General features: G+C 45.2%; 1 protein-coding gene across 3 annotated transcripts in view; it reads left to right on the forward strand.

Moving 5' to 3' along the window:
- Positions 1-19,011, forward strand: part of LMO3 (LIM domain only 3) — a 119,642-nt gene that overhangs the window by 2,348 nt on the left and 98,283 nt on the right. Inside the window, exon 1 of one of the 3 annotated variants that reach the window (XM_081956930.1) lies at positions 2,272-2,404. The exons of 1 other annotated variant lie outside the window; for it this stretch is intronic. The gene's annotated coding sequence lies outside the window, so the exon portion shown is untranslated. Of the gene's footprint in view, positions 1-2,271; positions 2,405-2,856; positions 2,911-19,011 lie in introns of those variants that run through there. One more of the 3 variants, XM_081956932.1, reaches the window with a different exon arrangement.

The raw sequence follows: 19,011 nt of genomic DNA on the forward strand, positions 1-19,011 counted from the left end.
TGGATTATTGCAACCCAAAGGGGCGAACTTCTGCATAAAGCGACGCTTTAGGGGACTTGACTTGTCCAGGACAAGTGGTGCTAACTAGACGTCAAGGATGGGAAGGGGAGACCGGTGGCAGGAATTAAATAGGGCTCTTCCAAAACAGCAATACTACGCTTTTTGTGTGTGCGTGGCTTCAATTATTAAAGCTGTTTAGGGGCCAGAATTGCTGGATTATCAAGAAGTTGGGGTGTGGGGGGGGAGTTAGAGAAGCGAGGTAGGATGTCAGCTCTTCCCAAATCTGTAGGAGATTTACAGGAGGGGTGGCCTTTAAAAGGACCACCTTTCCAATAAGAGATTTTTTTAAAAAAAAAATTAAGGAAGGAGGAAAATCTGAACTGGCACCTTTAAAGAAAAAAAAAGGGGGGGAGGGAGAGCGGGCTGTGGCTTAGTGGAAGTTCCAAGCAGCCAGACAAGAGAGAATCCCTTTGAAGTCTGCAAAGTGCATTCACAAATTTTAATCGGTTTTCCCCCCTTCTTTCTCTCGCTCCCTAGATTGACTTAGAAATGGAAAAGGGGATGGGAGGGAGGGAGGGGGGTTATTTGCACAGTAAGTAGATTCATTGTTGAAATGAGTATTTACCATCCCAAGGTATTTTGCCGAAAGAACAGCCTGGCCCGTTGACTTTCATTGAGAGCTAAGAGATCCATAGATTCCAATGGAGCCGCGTCTGGGCGAGGACAGCAGCCCTAATGTTAGTCATGGTTCTTTGGAAGGATGTCCCATGTCCCTCTGGCGCCCAGGGAAGTTTAGGGACGGGAAACACATCCCTAAGACCCCCAGGGCCCAGGATCCACAGCGCACAGGTCTTGGGAGGGGGTCCTCACCACTGCAATCCCTGTAGTTTAGAATAGAATAGAATAACAGAGTTGGAAGGGACCTTGGAGGTCTTCTAGTCCAACCCCCTGCTTAGGCAGGAAACCCTATACTTTTTCAGTCAAATGGCTATCCAACATCATCTTAAAAACTTTCAGTGTTGGAGCATTCACAACTTCTGGAGGGAAGTTGTTCCACTGATTAATTGTTCTGTCAGGAAATTTCTCCTTAGTTCTAAGTTGCTTCTCTCCTGGATTAGTTTCCACCCATTGCTTCTTGTTCTACCCTCAGGTGCTTTGGAGAATAGCTTGACTCCCTCTTTTTTGTGGCAGCTCCTGAGATATTGGAACACTGCTACCGTATCATGTCTCCCCTAGTCCTTCTTTCTCTTAAGCTAAACATACCCAGTTCCTGCAACCGTTCTTCATATGTTTTAGTCTCCAGTCCCCTAATCATCTTTGTTGCTCTTCTCTGCACTCTTTCTAGAGTATCCACATCTTTTTTTACATCGTGGCGACCAAAACTGGATGCCGTATTCCAAGTGTGGCCTTACCAAGGCATTATAAAGTGGTATCAACACTTCACGTGACCTTGATTTTATCCTTCTTTCCTAAGTCTTACAAAGAGGCGCGCGGCCCTGTGCGAAAACCTGAGCCGAGCACGGTCTGAAAACTTTCCAAGAAAGTTTTCTGGGCTTTCTTAGAGGGGGGGGGGGGGGAATCGATCGGCGATTGACAAGGGAGAAGGAGAGTCCCAAAGTTCGTTTGCCGGCCTACAAACAAGGCAGTCACCCAGCTCCATCTCAACCTGGGGAAGGAAGGGGGGGGGACTTTGGCGAGGACGAAGAGGAGAGTCGTCTGCAAGAGATACCCCACCCCGCTGCAGGCCCGGTTGCTCCAGGCCGGAGCTCGTTCCCGGGGGGAATAACAATGGAGACTAAGCTGCCTCCATTCCCTTCTCTCTCTCCCCCCCCCCCCACTCCCTTCGGCGAAGCTCGTGCCATCGTCGCTTTGCCCCACCACCGCAAAAAAAGGTCGCGGAGGATCCACCGCCACCGTCCCCGCGGCTCGCCTCTAGCGGGCGTGTGTGTGTGTGTGCAGCTTTTTTTTTTTTTGCTGACTTGGAAGTCGCAGGCTGGTAAATGTTCACCCAGGGAAATTAGCGACGAAACTCAATCTGTCTCCCGGCTGCTTTGCACTTTCCAAGCTGCAGATCGGGGGGGGGGGGGGAGAGGGAGGAGGGAAAGGAGGCGTCTCTCTGTGTGTGTGTCTGTGCGCGCGCGCGTGTGTAGATGTCAGAAAGACGGGCGGGGGGACCGCGGGAGAGTCGCGGTAAATAGCCTGAGACCGGCCACGAGACGCAAGCCCCCCATTCCGGCTTTTGGCAAGCGACGCCGCCGCTCTCTTCTTCTTCTCCGCCGCCGCCGCCTAACAAGAGTGACCTTTTCCCCTCCGCTGTATTATGTCTGGCTGCTTAAGGGATTGCGTGCAGCAAGTGATACAGCGCCTGACTTCCTCCAGCTCGGCTCCAAGCAAGCTGCTTTAGGTAAGTTGCTTGCTTGCTTGCAAGCCCGGACTTCGACTGGGGGGGGGGGGGCTGTGTCTGCCTGCCTGTTTTTCTGTGCGTGCGTGCGTGCGTGCGTGTGTTTATGGAGAGGGGACGGGTGCAAAACGTCGTAGGGACACCATCCCGGGCCAGGTTCTTAACCTCGCCAGCCCGATCTGGGGGAAGAAGACACCTGTAGCTCCGCTGCGGGCAAAGCAAAACTGACTTGGATGGTGGTGGTGGAGAGACCCCTTCCCTTAAAAAAAAAAAAAGAAAACCACGCGCAGCTTCCCCGCGTTCTCTCTCTCTGATCATCCCCCCCCCCCGCCGCCGCCGCCTTTTTCTTTTAACCTCCTGCAGGCTTTTGTATCGACTCCTTCCTCCCGATCCCCAATAAACGATGCTGCTTTTCTTTTTCATTTTTACCTTTTCCAAAGGATTCAGAAAAACTACAAGGCAGCTGAGGGGAGCGGGGGCTTGAATTCACCTTTGCGATCGTATTAGAGGTAAATTGAGGTCCTCGCCGAGGGAAGGGGGGGTGCGGAGAGGGAAGAGAGATAGAAAGTCGCGGTTCTATTTAGCTGCCTGCTTGCTGGGAACGGGGGAGGGGGGAGAAGTCGCCCTCGCCGAAGTCCTGAGTCACAAATTCGGGGTCGTGATCTTCCTCCCCTTTTTGCACCCCCCATCTTCTCTCTCTCTCTCTCCTTCTCTCTCTCTTCCCCACTCTCTCCTTCTCTCTGTGTGTGTGTCACGCTCGCTCTGGTTTTCTTTCGGCGTTTGGAACTTTACGCTTCGGAAGCTGGGAAGGAAAAGGAAGGGATGCGTCTGTGTGTTGTATGTGTGCGCGCGCGCGCACTCCTGTCTGCCTGCCTTTTAAACCACGCGTGCCTTTTATTATTTTTTACGAAGACAAGGGAATTGCAGGAATAAGCGAGGACCGGCGAGATCGGGGCTTTTTGCAGGAGGGGGAAAGAGGCGCGCGATTTGGAGGGGCTGGAGAGAGAAGCCGAGCGGGGCAAAAACTTAAACAATGAAAGCAAAGAGTTCGCCTCGGCTCGACCTTTCTCGCCGCCGCTTAAGCCGCGGGGGCTTGCGCTCCAGAAAGGCGACGGCGAGCAGCCCCGCGCTTCCTTTCCTCCTCCTCCTCCTCAGCCTTGCAAAGAGCCAACGGCTCTTTGTCGCCTGTCTCTTCTTCATCTCCCCCCTCCCCAAATCCACCCCTATTTCACAGCGTTGCATTTATAACCAGGCGTGCATCAATGGGGGGGGGGGGGAGATGCTGTTAAGCCTTTAATGCGTTCCTTCTTGCACGAGAGGGCTGTGAGTTCTGCGGAATGAGAAGCTGGAATCCGGGAGGCAGTTTTAGGGAATTTGGGGGTGGGGGTGGGAAGCTGGTTTAATCGCGAGGTGATCGAGAGCTCTTCCTTACCCACCCACCCAAAATCAGTTCCGAGAAATCGACGCGGTCCGCGAAGTATTTGAGCCGGCGCTGCATGGGACGGCTTCATCAAATCCATAATAGAGAGGGAGAAAATTCAGCGCAGAGTCTGTCGTTCCCCCGGTCCTATATAAATCCCCCCTCTCTATATTCCATCGCAGGCTGGCAAGCGGCTCCGTGGTTGCGTGGGTTCCTTTCCAACAACTCATAGCCTCTCCCCCCCCCCCCAATTTCCCAAAGCGGCCGCCGCCACCACATTGGGGTCCCTCCTCCTGCGCGACTCTCTCCCACTTGACCCAGGCTCGGAAGAGGGACGGACGGACCGAGAGAGAGAGAGAGTCCGGCCCTGGCCGCTTCTTGCTTTGCGCTCTTTCTGAGACTTCCGAGCCCCTTCCATGCCGGGAAAGGAGATTGCCCTCGAGTCCTCCCCCCTCCCTCCCATTCCATTTGTGCCACTTTCTCTCTCTATTCCTCCCTCCCCCTCCAGCCTTTCTCAGCGGGGGTTGAGCGGGTGTCTGTTTCAGTCTGGACACTTGGGGGGGGAGAGAACGGGGGGATCGGACGCGCTCCCTCCACCATGCCCTCAAAAGACCCCCTGCTTTAGGAACACTTTAGATTCTTTTTTTTTTAAAGGCGTTTTGAATTATTTCTCCCCCAGTTGTTATTCTGCGCGAGTTGCGACACCCACCAAAGTTGTTAACTACAGACACTCCCCTCTTTCTTGTATCGCAGCCCCCCAACTCCTTTCCCTTCTGGCGGGGGGGTGGGGGCAGATATGAACACTGACGGTAACAAAGCCAGCCCGGAGCCATCCTTCCGCGGCATTGGCGGGTGCGGGGAGGAGAGGAAAAAGAAATTAGCGCTGCCGGGTTTAGGCTGAACTACACACACAGTCACACCAAAGGAGGGGGGGCATTTCTTTGTTGTTAAAAGTGTGTTTTCCCTCCAGGATGCCCTTTCTTTTCTCCCCCCCCCCTTTCTTTCTTTCTTTCTTTCTTTCTTTCTTTCTTTCTTTCTTTCTTTCTTTCTTTCTTTAAGAGGGAGAGGGGGAGGAAAAGCGTCTTTATTTATTTATTTATTTATTTCATGTGAACCGCATCAAAATTGAGTTCACTCTTGCAAATCTCTGGTTGGCCTTTGCCAACTGCTAGTACTTTGCTGCCATGGTAACTGTAATTAAACTGATAAGAGTGGGAAAATGTCAGTATCTCTTGGAGTCTTACAGCTGCATTGGAAGGAAGGGGGGGGGGAGAATAAAATTAGCTTCTTCCACCACCCCGATTCTCTATGGCTGTCTCCTCTTGTTTTGGGAGAGAGGGGAGGGGGCGGGAGTGGAATTGGTGGTTGCTGTTAATTTAAATAGAGTGGAGGGGACGCTCTTTTTGAAAAGGTTTCTTCTTGAGATCTTTAGTCTGGGTGTTTGGAAAATAAAGGTATATATTAAAGAAACTTGGGGGCACAGAAGCTCTTGGGAAAAGAGAAGGGAAACGTTCAGGCTGCAAACTTAAAAGAGGCTTCCAAATTGTGTGAGGGTAACGCTTTCTACCCTGCTTAGCAGTTGCCAGATATTGTATGTTTTAAACTGGCCACACCAGTTGTGTGGGTTGCCTTTTTGGCCTCTTTCTTTCCCCTTTCATCAGTCACTGAGATAGTTCTTCTTTTCTTCTTCTTTAATTGAATTGAGTTAATTGAATCCCACCCGGATTTCTGGCATGCGTTAAGGGGAAGTCAACGGGGAGGTAAGGATTAAGCAGGAGGAAGATGCCAATAATAATAATAATGCCCCCCTCCTTTTTTTGGTGGAAGGAGCAATTAATGCAAAGTAGACGTAAAAGCCCCATGCTCAGAAGTGGAAACGGATGACAATTTACTGTGGCACAAACAGGCTGGCAGTTACTTTGATTTGAGGAGGGGGGGGTTGAGTAGCATTGAACATAATGGAGGCAATGGAGCATTGGGGAACCCACACAAGGCAATCCAATCCAGGCAATTAAAAGCTCACTAGAGTTCTTAAAAATAAAATGGCTTTCCTTTTCTCCTCCGTCACCATGCTGCTCCAACTATTATTTGTCTCTCTCTCTCTCTTCTTAATTATGATTTTCCTTAAAAGTGTCAAACAACAGCAAAGGCACAGGGGCCCTCTGGAACCATAGGACATTTTCTACCAACAATTTGCACGCCAATCTTGATGACTCCTGAGGTGGTTGGGTTGTGGGGATGGAGGGGGGGGGGAGAGAATTTAAGAAGCTGTCTGTTGAGCAAAATGGCTTTTCCTCCGAATAGGCCTCTTTCTCTCCTTCTCCCGCCCTTTGCTCTCCCTCCCTGAATAATTATCTGTAGTGAAGAGAACTCGGCAATTACTTTTTGTGTTTGCCAAGCATTGCCTCAACAGCTTGATCTGTCAGTCGTGGGGGGGGGGGGAGAGAAGCGAGGGAGATTTTAGATTTGGGAAAAGATCTTTATTTTTTTCCGGCTGCAATCTTGAATCTTGCAATGGGGGGGAGGTGGGGGAGGGAAGTCCGGCCAAAATTAGGTAGCCTTGCTTCCCTTAACACTTACATCTTCGGGCTTTGGTATAGATGGGCAAGCTTTGTAACCTAGTCCTGTATGTGCTTGGCCTGAAGTGAGCCACACTGGGCCAGAGGGATAAGCTTCCAATTAATTGCAGCATTTTGCTTTCCCTTGATGAGCTGTTTAAATGTAAAAGGGAATGTCTGAAAGGCTTGGCTGGGGTACCAGTGCTGTTTGCGGGGAATCTTCTACGAAATGATGTCTTGATTTGCAGAGTGAAAGGCGTCATTTTTCCCTCAGTTACGCCAAATCATACTATTCGAAAAGTGAGGAAAATAGCTATATGCAGAGTGCAGATAATCATTTTTTTAGGCCTTAAGACCATTGACCATATCTCTAGAATTTTAATACACAGTATAGAAGACATCCTGAGCTCCAGCTAAAATTATTGTTCCTACTTAGTCAAACTTCTGCTTAAAACCAACAGTTCCAATTACAGGGTTTGAAAGATCCTAGTATCTAGGTATATCTTAAGGGAAATGAAGTCGGTATGTTTATGCCTCGCAGAATCGGCATCTAATCCAAATTTCCACATTTCTGGGTATCCTGAAGCTAACTTCCCATGTTTTCTGGACTTGTTAGAGCTGCAGTGGAAGCATATCTACAAAGTGCCAGGATTGGGGAAGGCTAATCTAAAATTACCTTTTAACAGAAAAGTGGCTACAGATACATCATGCCAAATGTTAGATTTGGCTTTAGTTTAGTTGGCTGTCAAGACGTAATCGACTGTGAGATCTTTCGTCAACTGTTTTAAAAATGGCTATTTGTAGAGTCTCAATTGTCCAAGTCATGGTTATCTCAAAGATGCTTTTTTTCCAAAAGGCAACAGGACTTTTTTGTGTTTTTCCCCCTCCCATGAAAATATTTTGCTTCTCATCCAAGAAGCTTCTTCAGATCTATTTTCTGTTCATTTTAAAATTTGGTTGAGTGTTATTGTGAAATGACTTGCCGTGTTTCCCCGAAAATAAGACAGGGTCTTATTTTCTTTTGACCCCCGAAATAAGCACTTGGCCTTATTTTTGGGGAGGTCTTCTAATTTTCGAGGTGCAGGAGGCGGTGAGCGTGGTCACCTCATGGCTGCTGCTATGTTGCAATATTTTCAGGGAGGGCTTATTTTAGCGCATGCACTCAAAACCCTGATTGGGCTTATTATCCTGGGAGGTTTTATTTTCAGGGAAACAGGATACCAATTGTTCAAGACTATCAGATTTTGATATAACTGGTCTTTGACCAGTCACATTTCCTACACTACAAAGTCTGAAATTAAGAGTCCAGCCTACAAGGAAGATTCTGTCAGTCCTCAGAGTTCTATTAATCTGCAAAACTCCACCTTAAGTCAAGCAAATCTAAGACTATTTCTCATTTCAAAACTTGTCCAGCTATTGAGCTGTGACAGGAGGGTGTCAAAGTCACAGTTTTTGCTTGTAAGGAAAAGATTCTTTAAATGGAACCTTTGGGAAAACTTAAAATTTGCTAATTAAGATGGGCTCATTGAGTTTTTATGCATGCTGGTTTGTTTGTACAGATACAAAATTTAGTATTTTAAAGCTTGGAAGGGGCAGTTAGGCATCCTTCCCTGCCCTATCCATAATATAGGAATTAATATCAAAGTATCCTAGACTGCCTAGCTTCCCTTTAAACACATCGAGCAAACAGGCAGTCACCATCTCTGTGGGGAAATTGGTTAAACTCTTAAACTAATTCCAGAGCAGTTTGCTCTTCCAACATTCCTATAGCATTATTATGTACAAAAGAGCATGCAATTTCAGCATATAAGTAGTCCTCTACTTAAAGCCATTCATTCAGCGGCTGTTCATAGTTAGAACCAAATGACTTACAACCAGCCTGGCCCTTACAACCATTGCAGCATCCCTAGTAAGTTACGTGATCAAAATACAGGTGCTTGCCAACTGGTGGCTGCAGAGTCCTGGGGTCTTGGGATCACCATTTTTCTACCTTCCCAGCCAGCTTCCTATAAGCAAAGTCAATGGAAGAAGCCAGATTTGCTTAATGACGGCATGACTTAACTGCAATGATTTGCTTAACAACCATGGCGAAAAAAGGTTAAAAAATGAGCATGACTCACTGAACTTGCTAAGCAGGGGGAATTCTAATCCCAATTGTCCTGCTTAAGGACTGCTCAAGGTCACAAATCTGAACTCCAGCTCCTACAGTCCATCACCAGTGGCGGTTGTTGGTTCATCATAAGACAGCACAAGGCTGCTTATTCCTGGTTACAGGTACTCTCAACTTAGGACCATTCACTTAATGACTAGTTGAAGTTACAACATACCTCCCCAGAGCTATTTATGATCCATCTTTGAACCTATGATGGCTATATGTGCTACACACATACAGTCACATGATGGCGTTTTGGATGTTTGGCAATTAGCTCACCTTTGCAGCTATTTGCAGTGTTTTGCTACCACGTGACTACAATTTGTGACTTTTTTGCTGCTTTCTGGGTTTACTTCCAGTTTCATTGGGGGAAATGTGTTCGCTTAATGGCTGTAATTTTCTCTTAACAACTGCTGCAAAAAACGGTTTAAAAAAAATCCAAGTCTGGTCACATAATACCTCAAATTATAACCACAATAATTAACAACCATAATTCCGGGCTCAATTACAGTCGTAAATCAAGGACTACCTCTGTCTGGGTTGGCGTAGTATATCTGCTCCAACCTGGTGCCTTTCAGGCAGGTTGAATTTTAGTTTTTATTATTTCCAAACGACAAAACCAAGGGAAGTATGGGAGCGGAAGTTCAGCATTGACGGCAGCTAAGGGTCTGGAGAAAGCTGACACGGGGAATCGATTTTAAAAGAAGTGAAAGAGCAGAAAGCTAGACCTAACCCTTTTATTATTATTTAATCTGCCACTTTTAATAGAAAACAATGGTGCTCTATTGTTGCCCTTGCTTTCCTGCATGATGAGTCATAATAAAGAATTGATCACCTAAGGCTGAATATTTATTGGCTGATTAGATTTTTTTTCAGAACTTCCTCTTGTTTTGGACTTTCTACACCAGGGGAGTCAAATTCAAGTTCATTGAGGGCTGCATCTGGGTTGTGTTTGACCTTGGGGGCCAGGGTGGGTGTGACCAGCTCGATGTCACTCCTGTCCAGGGCGCCAGTGCTGGCCTGCTCGCTCTGTCAGCAAAAACAGACTCCTGAGCTCCGTTTTCGGCTGCCACAGCCTCCTGCAACCCTCTGTCAGTGAAAACAAGCTCCTGAGCTCCGTTTTCGGCTGCCATGGCCTCCTGCAACCCTCTGTCAGTGAAAACAGGCTCCTGAGCTCCGTTTTCGGCTGCCACGGCCTCCTGCAACCCTCTGTCAGTGAAAATGGAGCTGGGGGGGGGGCTCAATTATTTTAAAAGCCTACTCCCAAATCTGTAGCATTATTTTGAAAGGTTGATCAGGTTTGATAAAACTTTAACTCTGTGTTCCTCTTTCATGCCGAAACCACCAAGCATTTGAACTAGTGTTCATTCCCTAAGCTGCGTTGCCGTACAACAAAGCTGTGGACTTAGTCTACTACCATCACTATAGCTCAGTATATAAAAATCCCTTTAAATAAAATAAAACTGTTTTTTCTAGTAGCCTGTCATATGAATGGGGGACTTGTCTTGAAATAGAATTTTTTTTAAGCTAATCTCAAATTGAAACCCAGCCTTCATAAGCTTCCATTACTAAGTCGTGCAAACATCATGTATATTTTCCACCATGTTCGCAACTAGGTCCAAGTAACCTCTCTAACTTGATCTAGACTTGTCCTCAACTGTGTGTAGACACATTCTGTTGTGGCCCGCCAGTGGCCAGCAGATTCAGACAGTGAGGAGGTTGGGGAGGAACATGGGCCAGGCCAGGAGTCTGGGAAGGCTCTGATGAGGGCTCTGTGTCGGAGGCAGAGAGGGGGCCAGAGCCATCTGACAATTATCAGCTGCCTTCAGAGTCAGACATCAGTGAGGCAGACAAACAGCTGGAGCCTGTTCCCAGTATGCGCATGCACAGAGTTGCCAGACAAAAGGAACAGCTAAAGAACAGGGGACAACTTGGGAGTAAGGCCACAGGTGGCTGATGAAGGCCCCTCCCAGAGGAAATAAAAGAGGAGCAAAAGGGGGAGTGAAGTTTGCAGAAGACAATTAGTTCGCTTAATTGGTTCGTGACTCTCGGAGACTCCTTGCCAGGTTGTGCAGATATCGGTCTGGCAGCTCTCCAAGACAGATAAGGTCTGTGACTATAAATCCTCCATTGAAAGACAGCTGGATGTGACTGAGCAGAATTCACAGCAAATTAATGAAAGGCATTTTTCTCAGTATAAGGAGTTTCTTCATGCTCTTGGGAAGCCTCGGTCAGAACACATTCCTATACTGCGAAGGGGGTTGACTGATAAGCGTAGGTTGCACATGGTTGCAGACAGGCTGATGCCCGCACCTCCCACATCTCTACTATGCATTTTGTGGAGATTTGTGTCCTGCATGCTGATTGGCTGATATAATTTCCTGTTGGGAAGCCAGCAGAAAGTAAGGCACATTTACAGGACAAAATTGGAGCAGCTAGAGGACAGACTTGGTGGACGAAGTGAGGAGATATAAACATAATACGAATGCAGCTCCTATGCAACTGTCTCGGAACTGCAGTCGCATACGTTCCCTGTCATGCAGTGACTCAGAAGTCTAAGCCTAACCTTACACAGAGTATGGGGGCAGGGGACGGAGGCAGACACCAGTATTATATGAAAGCACACCCATCCACCTGAGAATGTCTTAGTCTTGGAGATTCTCAGTCATCCAACTTGTCTCAAAGGTGCTTTTTCAAGAGGCAACTGGACTTTCTGGTTTTCTGTTGAAGACCTTTCACTTCTCATCCAAGAAGCTTCTTCAACTCTATCTGAATGCCGATCAGAGCTGAAGATGCTTCTTGGATGAGAAGCAAAACACCTTCAAAGAAGAACCCAGTTGCCTCTTGAAAAAGCACTTTTGGGATGTCTTAGTATGTAAGTGTGTGTGGGTGTGTATAATGACAACTGGGTTGAGGGTAAGACTGGGTGAGGGTGGGTTTTCTTCCCTTTCCCCTCTATCCTCACCAGATTATAATTAAATAGGAAAGACCTCCTCACCAGTATAGGTCTTAGAAGTGACCATAAGTAGCCACACTTGAGAAATACCCTTGCTGGCATAGCTGAGTGAAGGGCAATCTAGCTTCGCAGGTCAATTCCAGAATGCTGCAGAATGCTGGTTCAAATGCTTCCTCTCTCTACCCTTAGATAAATATTTAGTTAGTTAGTTAGTTTGTCACTCATGTACAAGATAACAGGAATAATAATAAACAGGAATAAGAACACAGAAAATGGGGACAGTAGGACATGGCCGTTAGGCACGCTGATTGCTTATGCACGCCCCTACTGACCTCTTAGGAATGGGGTAGTCCACAACCATTTATTTAGTGCAGGGGTGTCCAAACTTGGGAACTTTAAGACTTGTGGACTTCAACTCCCAGAATTCCCCAGCCAGCCATGCTGGCTGGGGAATTCTGGGAGTTGAAGTCCACAAGTCTTAAAGTTCCCAAGTTTGGACACTCCTGATTTAGTGACTAATTCAAAATTCTGGGAGTTGAAGTCCACAAGTCTTAAAGTTCCCAAGTTTGGACACTCCTGATTTAGTGACTAATTCAAAATTACAACAGCACTGCAAAAAATGACTTGCAATAGATCCTCATACTTAAGGACCGTCGCAGCATTCCACGCAGTTACACGATCAAAATTCGGGCATTTGGCAATCCGTATTTGTGACGTTTGCGATGTCCCGGGGTCAGCTGATCGCCACTTGCAGCCTTCCCAGCTGGCATCCGACAAGCCAAGTCAATGGAGGAAGAGCCAGATTTACTTAATAACCACAGAAGTCAATTAATAAGTGCAATGATTCACTTAACAACTCTAGCAGAAAAGTTCGTAAAATCGGTCGTGACTCGCTCAACAACTGACTTGCTCAGCAATGGGATTTCTGGTGCCAATTGTGGTTCTGAGTCAAGGACTACCTGTATTTTATTTTCTAGGGCCAAAGGTAAGAATGATAGGTGAGGCTGATAGGAATGGTGCAAGTTCTTCTATTTTGGATTAGTTTGATATGTCTCGATTAGGCTAGCTTGAATATCATGCAGGTCAATACTACTTTTATCGTAAACCTATAGTAAAAATCATGCATGCGAAGTTTGTCTGAGATGTTTATTCAGGTTACATTCCTGTCGCAGCCTCAATCATCATTTATCTATTGCCTTGTATAGCATTCTACCTGAGGGCCCAGCCGTCTACAATATACTATATCTGTGATGGCAAACCTGTGGCACACGTGCCAGAAGTGTGCAAGAAGTGGCACACATAGCCGTCTCTCTGGGCACACCAGCTGTTGCCCGTTGCTCTTTTCGGTTCCGGCACGCACATGGGTGCTGGCCAGCTGATTTTGGCATATGCATGCACACCAGAAACTGGAAGACTAGATGACCAGTGTGCATGTGCATGCTGGAAACTGGAAGCTCAGCTTCCCAGTGTGTGCGTGTGTGTGTGCCAGGGAACTGCCCTTCCAGTTTGCAGCGCTCCCCTGCGTGCGCGCCGGGGAGCTGCTCTTTCAGTTTCTGCCGTTCCCCCCCCCCCATGCTCGCGCTCCCGTTTTGGCACTTGGTGCCGAAAAGGTTAGCCAACACTGTACTATATGTTCCTAGGCTCTGGGGTTTCCAAATCACGATTCATGGCTTAGTTTAGAAATACATTAGAGGCTCCAAAGTTAGAGGCAATCCCCGTATGTGAGTCTTTTCCACAGCTCTTTGCAAAAGCGGGAAAAACGGTAAGCCCTTGGAATTACGAGGGTGGAGTTTCGTTCTCCGAGTTTGTGGGTTGATTTCCAAACATTCCATTACCAGGCTAGGTAACATCTTCAGTAGAGTTTAAAAACTCCCTAAACTCCCCTGAAGATGTTGCCTAGCCTGGTAACGAAACTTTCGGAAACCAACCCCCAGGCTCGGAGAACGAATCTCCACCCTCATCCCTCCCCCTGAGCTACAGATACTCATCACCATCGCAAACCCTTGGAATTGTATTGAATCAATTAGCTTGTATGTCACTACATCCTTTTCTATTTTCCACGTCCTTTTTTTTTTTACTGAATCTACTTAACGGCTAGTGTGCATTTAGAACCTTAATATCAGAATATCAGCGGTTCAGCCCAGTTCGGCGGAACCGCTAGCTCCGAAGATCAGCTGAGAGCAAACCGGTTCACTCCGACTTTCAGGTCGGTCCACCTGCCCGCCCCTGGGTTATACTCACCTATATTTCCTTGTTTTTTAGCCCAGCTGATAGGCGCGGCAGAGCCCCAGCTGTTTTGCCTCGCCTCAGCTGCAATGGAAGGTAAGTTTTTTTAATCTGCGCACACACAAAGCACACGGTGCATGCACGAGTAAAGTGAATGTGCAAAGCACACGCTCAGCGAACAGGTTGTTAAACCGGTTGAGTCATAACACTGCTTCATATGTCCTTGGCAGTGGTGGGTTCCGGATCCCATTGCAACCGGTATGGTGCAACCGGTATGGTGCAACCGGTATGGTGCAACAGGGCTGGGTGTCCATCACATGAATGTGTGCAGCGGACGCCCACATGCGTGCAGCATGCGTATGCGTACTTACTCCCCACGATGCTCCGCGATGCCTCCACAACACTCCAGCTGCTCAGTGGAGCGTCACGCAGATGCCGTACACTCCGTGCACGAAAGCCCCAAATACTGATAAGAAGCATCGGCGGGCGGGCGGGCCCTCCAGAGCACCGTACCGGAACGGTGCCTGGTGCTCCCAACAGGCACCACCAGTCACCGTACCAGGGCATACCAGTCGTAACCCACCACTGGTCCTCGGGATATATGGAGGACATGAGGGATGTCACTTTTTAGCATTGCTGGTACTCTTCTAACTGGATAGCAGAGTCTTGGAGACTTTCTAAAATTACCGTATTTTTCGGAGTATAGGACGCACCTTCCCCCCCACCCCCCAAAAAACATGGAAATGTTGGTGTGTCTTATTCACTGAATATAGCCATTTTTTGGCGTCCCGAAGCTCTGTCCCTGCATCCCATTTTTGTTAAAAACGGGCCACAAAAACAGAGCCGTTTTTGCCTTCCCCCAGTCCTGTTGAAGCCTACAGAGTGCTCCTGGGGGCTGAGGGAAGGCAAAACCTTTTTTTTTTTCCTTACGTACCTCTTCGAAATCTTGGTGCATCTTATACACCGGTGCGTCTTATAGTCCGAAAAATACGGTAAGTAGAAAGGGTTCAAGCATAGCATGCTAGGAACAATAAGGGCAGGGGTTATTAAGATAATGTGGGCCAGAAAAAGTGAAAATGGCAGCCGCAAGGGTACAATCAAAGTCCCATCTCTTTTTTTTTTTTACATCTGGTTGTAGCCATGATCTTCATTACTTTTTACTCCCTAGCCAACACTCCTAGGAACATCTTTGTACTTTGCTCTCTCTAAGGTCTACATTCTTCCACATTACTACCTATGCTTAGAGTTGTCTTTGTAGTTTTTATATTCCATTTCCTGTGAAGTGCTCTTCTGGCATCCAAAATTGGTTTAAGAAATAAAAGTAAACTACCACCACCTCCTTCCAAATAACCTTAACTATAGCAGTGAAAATAGAGTTTAAAAGAGGCATAGCTAATTGGAATTGGCTTGCTTTTAATGTAGCTTGGTTTTTACATCTTCTAATTCTGCTTGGAAGTCTGAATATATATCGGGTTTGTTTTGCTATCTGTGCATTTTTTTTTAAACGTTAAACTTTTTTTAAACAAACAAACAAAGCCAATGGCATGTTTCCAAGGAAAGGAATAGATCATGGCCTTGGCATCTTTCTCCAAAAAGCTATTCTGAATACCAACCGATTTGGTTTTATGTAAGAAAAGACAAGGCCTCTATCTTAAATGTCAGACAATTATTACACTGATATTTTCCATCAGTGTGAAGTCAGACTATAATAAATGCACAAACATGTGCTTGCTCCTGATTAGGCTATGATTCCCCTGGGAATGAGTGGGCAGAGATATTTAAAATTCAGGTGTCAAGGCTGCCAGCCACGAGTCAAACCGTGGATCTATTTCCCATTTTGGGTTTCTTCTGCATTCAGAGTTTAACCATTATAAACACGTTCTGTAGATCAAGATATTTTGCACATTTTGCAGGCTTGTTAGCAAAAATGAACTCGGGGAAAGTCTCATGCCTTAATTCAATGCGCAGCTATTCCCTGGCTGCTCCTCTGGGCTTGGTTGTTTTCTTGCAAATGTTTCATTACCCTAAACTAGGTAATATCATCATGCACTGTTGATGTTACCTAGTTTTGGCAATGAAATGCCTGCAAGAAAACATACCAAGCTCAGAGAGCAGAATTCTCATTTCAACCCTGAGCTACAAATATTCTCCTTTTATCGGTACAGCTACTCCCGACACGGAGAACATCAGTTTTGCTTTCCTTTTAGTTGATATTAGAAACAAGGAGTCAGTCGGAAAAGCGGCCATGAATCAGGCAAGTTTAATTTGACACCATAAACACAGCGGAACGTACTGTGTTCAACTCCAGACTTTTAGAAGCGATCGAAACCGGTCTGAACGTATAGGGATCTTTTCTTAAAACTGAAGATCTAAATTCTTCTCATAAGGTTTTTGGATGCATGTTCCATTTTGATAATTTCTTATGTGAATAACAAAAGAAAAGAGACTGAATTCTTCCTCATGTCGACGAAGTACAAGACACCCCATCATCAAACAAGATGAAGCTTTAAGAAACACACAGAAAGTTACAGTAGATTCTATCTATCTATCTATCTATCTATCTATCTATCTATCTATCTATCTATCTATCTATCATCTATCTATCTATCATCTATCTATCTATCTATCTATCTATCTATCTATCTATCATCTATCTATCTATCTATCTATCTATCTATCTATCTATCATCTATCTATCTATCATCTATCTATCTATCTATCTATCTATCATCTATCTATCATCTATCTATCTATCTATCTATCATCTATCTATCTATCTATCTATCTATCTATCTATCATCTATCTATCTATCATCTATCTATCTATCTATCATCTATCTATCTATCATCTATCTATCTATCTATCTATCTATCTATCTATCTATCTATCTATCTATCTATCTATCTATCTATCATCTATCATTATAGAATCTATTATCACCAGGGATGGGGTAGCTCAGTGGCTAAGACGCTGAGCTTGTTGATCAGAATGTTCGGCGGTTCGAATCCGTAGCGCCACATAATGGAGTGAGCTCCCATTACTTGTCCCAGCTTCTGCCAACCTAGCAGTTTGAAAGCACGTAAAAATGCAAGTCGAAAAATAGGAACCACCTTTGGTGGGAAGGTAAGAGCATTCTGTGTGCCTTCGGCATTTAGTCATGCCCAGCCACATGACCACAGAGATGTCTTCGGACAGCGCTGGCTCTTCAGCTTTGAAATGGAGATGAGCACTGCCCCCTAGAGTCGGAAACGACTAGCACATATGTGCGAGGGGAACCTTTACCTTTAGATTATAGAATGCTTTAGAACAACTAATTCAGCTGATTCTTGAATTGTACATGTAAACAGTTTCTTCCTTAGGTAAGCCTTAAGTAGCCTTGACTCTGTAATTGGCGGCATTCAGTTGACTTTCTGGTGTGAGAAACTAAGCATAGTCTGCCCTGGAATTTAAAATAATTATCCTGGAAGAAGGTACATAGTTGTCAGGAGAATTACACAAACTCACAAAGAACCAGTCCCACCAATACTGATAGGGCATGCCACTAGTATATAAAAATAAAACAGCCCCCCTCCCTCACTTCTAGCACTGATGACATAACCTAGTTTGGTAATGAAACGTCTGCAAGAAGGCTACCAATCTCAGGGAGCAATCAAGGACTCCACAGTTCAACCCTGAGCTACAAATATTCGCTTCTATCGAAGTCACCAAGAGTTAAGCTTGGATCAAAGGAGACCGCGCTTGAAATTTAAGTTTTGCTCAATAATTTATTTCATTAGATTTCTATCCGATTTTTATTTGTCTGGAATTCTGGTAGTTGTAATCCCAATTTGCGTGCAGTTTACTAAATTAGGGAATACTGCTGTAGACATTCAGATTGTGGACATTTTAAGATGGGTAGATTCAATTGGATCTGCCCATATGCTGTCTGTTCCAGATTTACCTGAAATGGGAACTGTGAGGTTATGAACATGACATGCTCTTTCTGTCTTCAGAAGGCAGAGTGTTGTTGTGTTGCTAATGATTTAGTAATGCTTGCTCTTACTCTGTTTGCATTGTTTTAGTTGGATTTATGTTTTTATTCTCTGTGCTACTTCCCTTGGGATTCTGTGGCAGAATAAAGGTGGGATACGAGTGAACGTATGTTAATTTACAGGAATCAGATCTTGAACTGTTCGTCTACAGAACATCTTTCAATTATTATCCAGCAATTCTCCTTGCTGCTGATATGCCAACTACATATAAAAGCTACAACGCTTTGACCTGCTGTTAAACTCCTTGATGCAATCCTCTTCCTACCTACAATACGTGTCTGCTTATTTATAAACTTGATGTAGAATACCTGTTGGATTTATAGTAGTAATTGCAACTGCAAATTATACACTCTAAACCACGTTGCAACAGATCTTGAGTTCTTTTGCATTGAAATGAACAATTTAATGAAATATATATAAAGCATTTACTAACCAAATTCCTGAAACAAAAAAAACCACACTTTAAAAAATAATAATAACCTCTTTGTTGCATTCGTATCTTTGGAAAGATATTCTTTCCATTAACAAATTAAATAAATATCCCTATATTAGTAAATGCCTAAACGCCAACGACATACAGTATGCATTTACAGTAGGGGGTCACCAACCTTTTGGACTTCAGGGACCACTAAATTCATAATTTTAAATCCTGCAAACCACTACTATTAATTTTTAAAAAAATAAATAAATAGTATTTAGTGCAATAATAAAAAATGCAAATAATTTTTCTGCGGACCACCAACATTTTCTCGCAGACCACCGGTTGGTGACCACTGATTGACCGTATATTGCTTGCTGCTGGGACAGCACAAAACTCTTCCAGAATAATTCAGTTTTTAATCTTGATACCTTCGTTACAACTCGCTCATAGTATTGGCTCTGCTTTCTGCACAGTAACCTTTAATGTTTTAGATAGTACAATTAGGAAAGGGAGAGGCAATAGACTGAATGCATGTAATTTCATCATCTTGCACTGTATATAAGAATGAAACCTTAATTTCAAAAAAAATTACACTTCTCCGGTTTTGCGTGATGCGCACAGGGGTACACACCTATTCATGACAATAATGGACAAAAATAATTTTGCGAGATAAAACGTTTCTTGCAAAAGCAGCTTGCTGTGCTAAAGTTTGAAGAAATATCCTGCCTCCCAAACACAACACAGTTTTTAGTCCGAACTTTTAAGGGACAGAAGTTATGAGAAACCCATGCTAGATTTGCAAACTGCAGAAATAAAAAATCTAGATTCTTCTGTCCCACGGCAGT

This window comes from Natrix helvetica (assembly GCF_964273705.1).
Source record: "Natrix helvetica genome assembly, chromosome: 6".
NCBI lineage: Eukaryota > Metazoa > Chordata > Lepidosauria > Squamata > Natricidae > Natrix > Natrix helvetica.